The following is a 13,287-nucleotide window of genomic DNA, read 5'->3' on the forward strand; positions in this document are numbered from 1 at the left end:
CTGGTGATATGCAACCCAAATGGACCATGCTACTCTTGGGTCAAGTACATACGAATTATAGTTATGGGCTTAGACATCTAATCCAACAGTTTCCCACTTGGATAAGTCTAATAACTATTATTGCAAATACGACTCCAAAATCCCGACTAGCAATCGTAGCTCTTAAAAGCCGTTGTCGAACTCTGACCTAGTCAATGACGCATCCATTAGATAAGGGATCATATATTCCTTCATTCTATATATCATATGGACTGAGACATGGATTATAATCATTCTCTCTGTTCATCTGTTGTTTCCCGATTTCTGATTTATGACAACCGACTAATTGAACAAATCAAATCAGTACAGGACTGGCCAAGCACTTAGGGGTGTCATGACTAAATCATCGAGGGGCCCACAAATATCGCTTTTAACCACATGGGGTAAAAGGAACAAATAAAATTCGACTCAAATGCTTGCTTTTACTTACTCATCAAATCACACACAACAATATTTTTTATAACGCCAAGTTACTGGTGCGTTTACATATGTCAATGTGCAATCAAATTGTAAATTACAACTCACATGTCTTGGTTTCAAGAATATAAGATATTATCGTCTCACAATCGCTCGTAATAAAATCCATGAAATGATTCTAATGAGCGTGGGTTGAATCCAATACTCGAATCTTATTCCAATAGTACTCATGAACACTGCAACAAACTTGTGTTATGTCTAAAACACCTAGACCAACTGCAGACCCATTCATGACAGTCTTTCCTCAATACCCACTTCCAAAGTACAATCGACCGTGGATGGTTTGAATTACCTAGTTATTCGGGAATTCAAAACATGCAAAGTGAAACACAAAAATAATACTAATCATATAAGGCCCCAAAACTTTTGCCATATTGATTGCTCATTATTCATTGTATAATGTTTCGTATAATCAACTTAATACTTGAATTAAAACAATAGTTGTCCCATGATCCAAGCATGCACACTATCTTTATCTATGATCCTCACTTTGTGAAATAGATCAATTGACAACATTTCAATGATACTCATTTAACAATTCCAAATCCTTACCGTAAATGTAAGAATACCAAATTCTTGCCATTTAATGTAATTTGTTAGATTCTAAAATTATATGCATTGATCCTCTTGTAATGACTATGCACAAAAGTCACAAAGACTTGACAACAGACATTACAAAGTGTTCCAATGGAGAGCAATCCCATGGAAATGAAGTCTGAAATTAAAAGTACATTCCTTTGAACATCCTTCTTGCATTAAGTTTCCTAATCTTACACAGATGTAAAGAATAACTTCCACTTATGGAAACATTTTCGTGTTCCCATTTTGACTATCACTTCTGAACAAGAGTTACCTCTTCTCAGAGTGTGTCAATATGGTCCATCCATTTTTATACTTCCAACTACAAGCAACCAATCTTTGGCGAACCTTAGATTGTCCTTAACAATTCTTAACCACTTTAGTCATATCCGGTTCTAGTCCTTTTTCCCTCTTAATGCCCTAGGCATTTGGAAAAATTTAGAATGTATGAATATTATAGCACATGTAATCAATCCTATACCCGAAGCATATTGGACACAATTCATAAAGACATGATACCTGACCAGTCTTTTGCTACAATATTTTTATTTGCCATGTTCTCATAATTTTGATTACAAAGAAGGATGTCGTAATCATAATCAAATTTTGAGAACGCAATTAACATTTCCATATATAACATTTCCTTATGTTGAACCATTCTAACATAACATTCATATATATATATTTGACTAAATTTGATTAAAAGCTCAATCTAAGATTTTAGATTTTGAAATGGAGTATAATTTTCTCTCCCTTAATTACAGCAAAACAACTTTTCAAACCTACAACATTGCAATTTGAAACCTTTTGTTTTTCTATAATTAACATGTTGGATTAGTGTCTAAGTCCATAACTATAACTGATATGTACTTGACCCGAGATTAGCATGGTCATTTGGGTTGCATATCACCAGGACAATTTGATAAGATGGACTTTTGAGAATAGGTTATTTATGATTTGTTAATATATTATAAGTTCTAATATATTAATATGAAATCATATTATTTAACTAGTATTGATCAATAATTAGTTTGGAATTAATTTTGTGATCAATAGAGACTAATTAAATAAATGTGGATCCATAGTTCTTTATGTTGGGCTAAACACATGTGGTGAACCATGGATACTCCATGGAGGTGAAAACCCATGGAGCCTAAGGAATGTGGAAATTCATGCACATAAGGATTTGCATGGTGTAGCCCTAATTAAGCCACACTATATAAGAATCCCCTTAGCTTCCAAAATTGTGCACTAGTTCTTGAAAGATCTTTGAGCCGATTTTGGTGTGAGGATATTCTCTCAAAAGTCATTACCCTAAGCTATTTTTGAACTTATAAACCTGTTTTTGATGTGGTAATGATCATGCTTATCCAATTTATAAGATAATTATCAAAGTTTCATGATTTATATTAGATTAAAAGATTAGGTTAATTTCTTGAAACTTGTTTGATATGAATTATCTTAACTTATGAGTTTAATTAGATCATAGGCAAATTGTTTGATTTTCTTGTTAGAAATTTTGATCTAATTGTTTTGATAAATCCATAACTTGTCCTCAAGTTATGGAAAGTGAAGAGTCTCCTTTTAAATATCATCTTAAGTGGTTTAAGTCTTTCATAATTTGCCCTCAAGTTATGGAACTTGAAGAGTCTTTTACATAAATGTTTTTTTGAACTCCATAACTTGTCCTCAAGTTATGGAATGTTAAAAGTCTTTTCATTAAAACCTATATTAAAATCATAAGTTATGGAAACCAAAAGTTTTTTAAATAGTTCAAAACTTTCCCTCAAGTTTTGGAATTTGTAAATGCAAAGTCTTACTTTGAAACATTTAGTTCCAAACCCTAGAATTTTAAAAGTTTAATATTCAACCCTTATACTATTATAATATTATAGGTTTAATATTTATCTATATGTATAAGCTTAAAGTCATTCTTACCGTTAGTAGGCCTCATTCACGAAGCCAGTTTATAAGGGGGGTATAAGATTACTGTCTATAAAATGGCAGTTTAATAAGTGTCCACTCTCACCCACCGCTTCCTTGACTGGTGGAAGGTCGTTAGCTGAAAGGGTTTGATAGGAAATTTTAATTTTCATTATAAGTATAATGATAATTATAAAGTAACTAAACTTTTATTAAATTCCCAATCTTAGTTACTTTTAGGAAAAATGTGATTATGGTGCTAACCCATGAAATTGCACTTGCACCTTGTTAAGTCGTTAGTGGATCGTGTGTAGTTAACCAGCACACTAACCTGGACTGATAGTGCATGGAAAATGGTAGCTTGATGTTAATCATAGATGAATGGAGCATGTGTGGTTAAACGACACATTAATTAGGTGGTTGTAACGTTGAGTGTACCAAGCTAATTTTCATGGTTATTCACACTTTGTTATTGATCCTCGGCATCCTAGTCACAAACTTGAAGGGCACAATTGAGATTTAAACATGCCATTGAAAGTTTCAATGAATCTCAAAGGATCTAGGAATTTCAATATACTTAAAACCAAAAATTCTTTTTCGTTTTTCGTGGTGGAAATTGGTAAATCGTCATTTGCCTACCTTCAAATAATTTACAATTGGATTACGACATCCCTCTTCTGAATTGTAAATTATTGTGTTGGGTCCTAGACTTAATATTTTATTTGAGTGTTATATTAAGGATTTAAACCAACTAACTTGAATATTCTCCCGTGTAGATGTTTTTGTTCAGACAACTATGGTCTTCCCAAATATTTTGGAACAAGCTTCCCTCTTGAAGATGATGTTCCACGATTGGATCGCAGAAGTGGAAGTCATACTTCACTTCCTCCACCTCCTCTAATTATTATCCCCGACCCACAAGTTCAAAGACTTGAAAAGTTCAAGGTCACTCAAGCCCTACTTGTAAATAAACATCAAGATGGAAGGCATGTGTGTACTCATGTCTTGGAGATGAAGTCACATATTGGCAGGCTGAGAGCATTGGGTGTCGTTGTCTCGAGGAAGTTGGTTGTTGATTGGGTTCTTCAATCACTTCCTGTGTCATATAGTGAGTTCATTAAGGACTACTACGTGACAGACCATGACATGACCCTTATTAATCTTACCTATTTGCTTGTTGCTGTTGAATCAACAATGATTTGGCGCACTGGAAAAGCAAATTTGATTACAAGATGTACTTCTCAAACATCCATGGGCATTGACAATGGAGACATTAGAAGTCCAGAAAATATTTCTCTTCCCAATGGAAAGGGATCGACCATGGTCAACCCGGTTGACCGAAAGGTAAAGAGAAAGGCTAAGTCTGAGATAGTCCTGTGTACCATTCCCAATGAGTTTATATGTTTCTATTGCCAAGAGAAGGGGCATAGGTTGCGAAGCTGCCCTGACTACCTGAAAGATCTGAGAGAAGGTAGAATCAAAAAGTTTGACTCTGATTCAGGTAAGCCCACTATGTAACTCTGTTAAGTTCCTAATTGTTGATTCTTAATACATGATGTGACAATGTTGAATTTTGATGTTTTGTAGGATCATGCAGAAGGAAGGAAGCTTAAAAGTAAGAGTATGATGAATCTGATCGCGAAGATGGATTTCAATCGTATGGTTCGAAGATCGGATTTTTGAGCTGCTACTTAGGAGTTATGATAGATTGCTAGGAAATATGTAATAACATAGTTTTCATTTGTAATTGCATTGTAAGGAAAGTTTTTCCGCATTTTATAAATAAATAAAATTTTGTTTTATTTTTATATCTCCTTACAATGGCATTTGTGACAAACTGATGTTTGTATGTTTCTATGTTAGCAATATGAATTTGATTCTTTCGTTTATGGTAGTGTCGAGAATTTGCCAAATAAGGAAAGATTCTCATCACCCAAGTTTCAATTGGATAGAAACTTGGAATCATGCAACTTGGAGTGTGTGATGAATGAGAATCTTTGTCTTTGGGAAATTAAGACTAATTCCTTGTTCACATGAATATATGAGTCAAGTGAAGGACTAGGAGATTGGGTACACTTGGTTGTGCGCTGGTCAGGTCCACCACAAGGACCGATAAGACTATTCGTCATGATTTACTGAAAGTAAGTAAATATGGTCATGCTTACAAGTTTAAGTATAATTCTGAAACATTGGAAAAGTTTCAATGTATGTCAGAACAAATGAGAAAAATCAAATTAGGCAGAAAAATAAAAGTTTATGAAATCTGAAAAGATGGGAGAGTACTTTAGTATCACGTTTTAGATCATCTTAATGATTATGGAAAACCATATCACAATTGATCCTCTAAGGACATCTTAGTGCATTCATATGGCTAGGAAGAGGAATCATGAATTGTTGAAATAGTTAAATCAAGAAGATGAGTCATACTTCGTTCCAAAAAAAGTCTTGGAGTCATACCCTAGGATTGTATCCTCAAGTGACATAATCATAAGAGGGTTTATAACACTCATCAAATGTAAAGTAAAGTATTTTGCTCTTTTACATTTTAAATTGGTAAGTTGTGATGTCTTATTAAGGACAAAGACCAAATAAGACAAATTGTGTGAAATGTTTATCTTGATAAGAATCTGCACTAACTCGTGAATATTTGGTTGTCAAGGAATGATTCTTGACAAGAGAATGTTATATGTCAAGAGGTCAGTGGGAGTCTTAAAGATCTTGACAAGTTTCAAGAGTTGGTCGAGAACAAACCTATTGTTTATCACTAGCACACGACTTGAAGTTTGTAACATATCATGTTGACATATTCTTATTTCTGTACTCATTCCAGTTAAAAGTTAACTATGTATGTGAGTTCTATGAGTTCCCAATTGTTTGCATAACAACTTGAAAGCAATGGTATGCCCATGTGCTACCAGGTAGCAAGAAATTAAGATTAAACATGTCCAGTCCATAAGAGTTTGGATTAGTCACTAACCTTGTCTTTTGATTATGGTTTGAAAAATTTACATGGATATGAACAGATACACCATAAAATCTAAGTGTCATAAGGCTTCTCTTCGATTCATGAAAATGATAGTGAGGAAACGATTTCACTAAGTAGATTTTAAGGAGATAGCAGTTGTGATATTTGCATTCTCAAATTTGATTATGATTACAACATCCCTTTTCATAATTCGAATTGTGAGAAATGGCAAAAAAAAGGTCTAAACATTTGAGACTTATTTGAGCTATCTAAGGAAAGGTGTATGAGTTTGAGAAGTCCAACTAATTTCTGGGTACAGGTCAAAGCTAGTGGGAGCATAAGTGTTATGCCAGTAAGATAATAAATATTATGCTTATGGCAGCATAATCAATTATTATGAATGTTGCAAGTTAACAATGTTGATTATAGAAAAAAAGTTTCAATTCGTAAGTTGCAGAGTTTGAAAAGTTGTTTTGCTATAATTAAGGGAGAGAAAAGTATACTTCATTTCAAATCTAAAAGCTTAGATTGTGAGATTTTAATCAAATTTAGTCAAATATATATATATGAATGTAATGTTGGAATGGTTCAACATAAGGAAATTCTATATATGGAAATGTTAATTTCATTCTAAAAAATTCGATTATGATTACAACATTCCTCTTCATAATTCGAATTATGAGAACATGGTAAATAGAAATATTGTAGCAAAAGATTGATCAGGTATCATGTCTTTATGAATCGTGTCCAATATGCTTCGGGTGTAGGATTGATTACATGTGCTATAATATTTACCCGTTATAAAATTTTCCAAATGCCTAGGGCATTAAGAGGGAAAAAGGAATAGAACCGGATACGACGAAAGTGGTTAAACAATTGTTAAGGACAACCTAAGGTTTGCCAAGGATTGGTCGCTTATAGTTGGAAGTATAAAAATGGATGGACCATATTGACATATTCTAAAAAGAGGCAACTCTTGTTCAGAAGTGATAGTCAAAATCGGAATATGGATATGTGTGACATCCCCAAATTTCACGGCCAGAAAAGACCGGTTTGTTTATGCTTTATTTTAAAATCAGAGTAATCGTTTAAAGAAAACGGTTGCGGAATTTGTTCCCAAAACAAGATATGATAAAAACTTATCAAAACATTTCTCAAAGAGAATGTATTTCCATTAAATAATAAAACCTCGGGATGTCATGTTCCGATACAGACACAGAAGCATAAACAGAACATACATTCATTTACTCTAGTGATTTACATCTCCTTTAATCTCTCAGTGCAAAGCAGCTTCGTATCGATACCTGTGATACAATTAAACTGAGTGGGTCAGGCTTGGGAGCCTAGTGAGCATATAGGGTTTTCAACCCACAATAATATAATTATTATATTTAATTATCAAATAATCAATCCAATTACCCACCCCCTTTATCTCCATTTATTTCTTAAATATTTATCCTAAGAACCGATTACCCTTCTCCCATTCATTCCTAAGGATTGCCCTAAGGAATTGGCACAAAGTCTAGTGTTGACATGGTTCCTGGATCACCTCTGGTGAACACGCAATTCACAATAATTAATGGACACCTAGTTTATGAACACCTAAAGAACATTCAGTTCCAATATTACCCAATGAACCTAATTATCTAAGGAACATAGAGTATGAAAGCTCTTAATTCAAACAACGTGACAATAAAGTATATCTCGATCCTGCAAAACCACTGATATTATGAACACATATTATATTTCTAAAACAACATATCCCATCCCGTCGATCCCCACATACTGACCCTATACAATGATCTTACGAGATCTAGCCTAAGGATTCGATATGAATAACAACTGACGAAGTTGCTTCGGAAATTCCCTGGCAGCAAACGAGGATCAATAAAGACATCAAATGAGGGGAATGGAACAAGTTTCACCACGAACCTTAGTTCGTAAAAGAAAGAACCACAAGACATTTTAAGTCAGGGGTAGTTATCTAGATAACAATGCCTAGGCGTGGTCTGACTAACATGAGGTATTATACCCCCAGACTCTACCTATCCCAGCAATATAACACCAGACATACCTAGCAGTGGTCTATTACCAACGCACTTTATTTGGTAGTCTATGAAGTTCCCTTAATTACTTCGTGAAAAAAAACGATGACATATGAAGCTCGGTCGATCACTTCATAAAAGAAACGCCGACTCCAACGCTCTCTCAAAATAAAAGTATGGGGAAATACTAATAGAGTATTCCCGTACGCTCCCGTAACCGACACACAAAATTGTCGAAAGACTTTGTACAAGATAGTACTTCTTGCACATTATAGTACTCTGGTATGCGAAAGAATCGTACCTGAGAACATAATAGTACCCTGGCACAAGCAGCACCCAAGACACAGAGCTTTGAAAAATACTTCGTACATAAAATGTACTTCTGTACGTAGGACGTACTCCACCGATCATCAATCTCACCCCACATGTACTCTTAATAAGAGACTACCCAAATCCCAATCCTAGTTGAACTAAACATCCCATTTAAGTCTTAACCCATCACTAGGCAAACCTACAATGTTTATAATCAAATTTTGATACTATCTCCGTTTAGGAAACGCTAACTAGTGTATACTTAACACAAGGTTTTTAAGTAATAGTATCATATATACACATCTTAACACATATTGAACCATATCTGATTCGCACGTTGTATATTATCAAATATATCTAACACGTATTTCGGACAATGACAAATACTTCACATACATATGTATATTTCATATTATAATCAATACTCGTATTTAAAATCACGATTCCTAAAAGAGACTATACACATGATACCTTATCGAATGAATACGTAGCTCTAAAATACATAATCCGTACTCCCGGATCTTAAATTTTCCTCATTACCTAATCCATATTCCTGGACCTAAAACTAACCTCTTGATCTGATCCATACCCTTGGATCTAAAACTAACCTCCTACTATGATCCATACTCTCGGATCTAAAACTAGTTTATCTCTTTATCCTTATATCTCATGGTCCAACCCACCTTTTATCACCTACCAACAACCTCATCTACTCATGTTCTATCCAACATATTTTTAGATACAAAATACATATATAGTTTAACTCATTAAAACTTATATAATTCATCCATTCCACAATCATCTCAAATAAACAACAATATATTATACACATAGCACATATTTCATAGCAAATACTTAATATTTATGTGTTAGAAGAAAGTGACCACACACTCACTTGATCAGAAGATGATCGGGCAGCACTACGACTTGTAGAAGTAGTATCCTTCGGTGAAATTGTGATCTCTTCACACACCGGACTTCTCGCGGGTAGAGCTTCGGCTCGGAAACTCTTTTCTTCTCGGGATCTTCGGTGCTTCAGGACTTGCTTCGGGTCTCGGGGTTGATACCGGGGCTTCGGGATATTTATTACATGCAAATCGAGGTAAAACGGGAGACAGAAGAGAAAATAGCAACCCTAAACGGCTGGCCCTTTAAATCTATTTATAGGGCAAAATTGGCCCTTGCCACGTCGTGGCAACCTTTTTCCACGTCGTGGGCTTGGTCGTCACTGCATGCGTCATCACAAGTTGCATCTGGGGGACTCCCGGAGGTGTCAGAGGACTTTCCACGTCGTGGCACTGCTTGCCACGTCGTGGTCTCTGACAATTTTGGGGTTTCGCGCCCCGAACTTCAGAAATTGATAACTTCCGCATACGAACTCCGTTTTCGACGTTCTTTATATCGACGCGAAGGTGAGATTATGCTCTATAACTCTCGTTTAGACTCCATTGGCTAATTTTGACTTTATTTTTAATATATTATAAATATATTACTTATATATTATCCTTAGTAGGCCGGGACAGGAAAACTTCGTTCGAAATTCATAACTCCTTCATATGAACTCCGTTTTCGTCCGTCTTTCCGTCGTTGCACTACTATCGATGAGATCTTAAATTATCATTTAGATAACTAAGGATATATATCTATCTACCTTAAATTCACTATTTACGTCGCGCTGGGTCGTGCCGGTTCTGTCGCGAAACTTCGACAGGTCATAACTTCTTCGTTATAACTCGGACTTTGGCGTTCTTTATATGCACGGAAACCTTGTGACATATACTAAAACTTGGTTAAGATTAATCCTTATAAATAATCTTCCATCAAAAAGTCATTTTTGATGCTTTTAGTCTCTAAATTGACTAGCCCGGATCTACGGGTGTTACAATATGTTTCCATAGGTGGAAGTTATTCCTTAAATATGTGTAAGATTAGAAAACTTAATGCAAGAAGGATGTTCAAAAGTATGTACTTTGAATTTAAGACTTCGTTTCCGTGGAATTGCTCTCCATTGGAATACTTTGTAATGTATGTTGCCAGGTCTCTGTGACTTTTGTGCATAGTCATTACAAGAGGATCATTACATATAAGTTTAGAATCTAACATATTACAGTAAATGACAAGAATTTGATATTTTTACATTTAAGATAAGGATTTGGGATTGTGAAATGAGCATCATTGAAATGTTGTCAATTGATCTATTTCACAAAGTAAGGACCATAGACAAACATAGTGTGCATGCTTGGAGCATGACATAACTATTGTTTAGACAAACATAATGTTCATGCTTGGAGCATGGCACGACTATTGTTTTAATTCAAATATTAAGTTGATTATTCAAAACATACAATAAATAATGATTTATCAATATGGTTTAAAAGTTTTGGGGCCATATAGGATTAATATTATTCTTGTGTTTCACTTTGCATGTTTTGACTTCCCGAATAACTAGGTTATTCAAACCATCCACAGTCGATCATACTTTGGAAGTAGGTATTGAAGCAAGACTATCATGAATGGGTCTATAGTTTGTAACAATTGGTAAAAATAGGAACGATCGTACGATGCTATGTTTTGATTATTAAGCAATATGAGTATTTCATCAAGAATGGTTGAAGGAATTTAACATCTTTTATTTAAATAAGTTATTGTGAAATATAAAACAAGTAGCTATTGATAAATTTCGTTATGATGTATGGCTACGAACCATCACCGGTTTGTGAAATTAGCATATAACATCATTTGAACGCAACAAACTTAATTTTTGTAACAACATGTATCTAGTTGATAATTAAGTTAGGTTCTATGTAAAACGTGTGCTTAATAGTTGTGTAGGATCTAAATTCGACAAATATACGAACCAAAGTGACAAAACGTGTTTAACGATATGGTTAACCGGTTAAATGTCACGAAATTATACATTGGTCAATAAATTTTATATTTAAATAAATTAAAATATAAAATGAATTATTATAAGGTATAATTAGAATGTATTTAAGTGTTTTTGAATAAAAAGAATAAAACATAAACATTAAAGTTCAAATACACAAAAACTACATTGTTATTTTATACTAAGTATACATGTATGTATTTGTATATATGTATTATTATCTAGTGAATGACTAGTTATGGGTCATGACTTAAAGTGATTTCATGTAAGTTTTATGATGTCTAAATCAATTAAGATAAGAGAATTGGTGGAGATAAGTGCCAACTTAATTAATAAGTGCTTAATCACTTAAGACATTTTACTAAGAATGCTTCTTAATCCCTCTTCTAATTTTTGAGATTAAGACCTTCCCTCTCCTTAACTAGAACTCCTAACTAACTAAATAACTAGTAGTTAGTTAGTTAACTAACTCTATCTCTAAGCAACCACCCAAGCAAGTGGCTAGACAAGATCACATCACTTAAACTCACATCCCATCACAAGCTAGTCTAGGTTTTGTCCCCTTATCCTCTTCCACTCTTTCCTCCTTCATATCCACGAAATTTACTCTTCATTTTACCCTCATTTGACCAGCCAATACTCCAGGGAATTACTCTTAACCTTCATCTCATTTTCAAGAACAAGAACTTCCTTCCAAAGCCATCAAAACCATGAACAAAAGGGTTGCTGTCCCTTTTGTGTTTCAGCCACCATTTCACCCATCTACACCTTCCTTTTTGCTTGATATTTTTACCACAAAATACCCCTGGAATTTACTTGTTTTGATACTCAAAATTATTGATTCAAAACAGTGAGTAAACTACCCTTTTCTTGCTCTTTTGCTGTGAAATTTTCGTGACAGCAACATAGCCAAAAGAGTGGCTGTTTTGGAGCATCAAACCAACAACCAAAAGTTCATCTTCAACCTTCCATTCTTCAAGTATTCACATAAGGTGAGTTCATACCCCTACATTTTCATGTTTTCTTCAAGTTTTAAGGGGGGGAATACAAGTTAGAACACTAAACATAACTTAAATTTAAATGACAGCTTTCTACAGAAAAGTTGAGTCCTGTTCACGGACTGTTTTGACCATCTTAAACTTAATATATTTCAAAACTGTACAATATGAAAATAGTTCAAGTTTATTCCTTTCTAAGGACTACCCGCACGCGTTCATACGATTTTTCTACAATTTATGGCGATTTTTATAAAACTGTCTGTCATTTCAGAAGTGATTTCGGACCAGTCTGTGAAGATGTTCATTTTCACACTAGTTTGAGACCACTAAAAATCATAATAAAAATTGGGAACAAAGTAGACTCATTTTATAAAATCTCAGAGGTGACGGATTCAGTTTTTGACTTACAATGATTTTTCTATGAGTTTTCTAAAAACAGGGACAGTAAAGGGTAAAACTGTCAAAAGTGGTTTATACATTTATTAACACCTTCTAACATTTTTAAGCAATGTTTATACATTAAGGAAGTTAAAACACAATCATTTAAATATGTTTAATTACCATTTTTACAAAAGTGATAAGTACAAAAAGGTCTTTAGTATCAAACTTAAGGATTATTTCATGCAAAGTTTCTAATAAAAACATAAGAATATGAACAACAATTACGAAACATACCAAATCATCTTTTAAAACTTATACATATATATATAACCATATACATATATATGTTTTGTTTACAAACTTATCTTCTACATCAAAAATTTCACTTTACTCGTTTTTATCAAATGAATCACTTGTGATTTATTACTACTATGTGAAAACTCTTGTCATACTTTGCATGCACTAGATTTATACAAAGTATTTAGAAATTCCAAAGTATCCTTCGTTGTTAAACCGTTTTAATACATTTTAAAAAAACTTATGATTTATGCATTGTCAAAACTTTGTGAGAAATGATGATCTTTGCATACAAAACTATTACTTTAATACAGACTTAGTTGAGAATCCATGAGACGTGTACATCTTCAAACACTGCCTTTTTGATAAAAGGTATCGCTACAA

Source organism: Lactuca serriola, chromosome 5 (genome assembly GCF_051521515.1).
Source record: "Lactuca serriola cultivar US96UC23 chromosome 5, Lser_US96UC23_V15, whole genome shotgun sequence".
Taxonomy (NCBI): domain Eukaryota; kingdom Viridiplantae; phylum Streptophyta; class Magnoliopsida; order Asterales; family Asteraceae; genus Lactuca; species Lactuca serriola.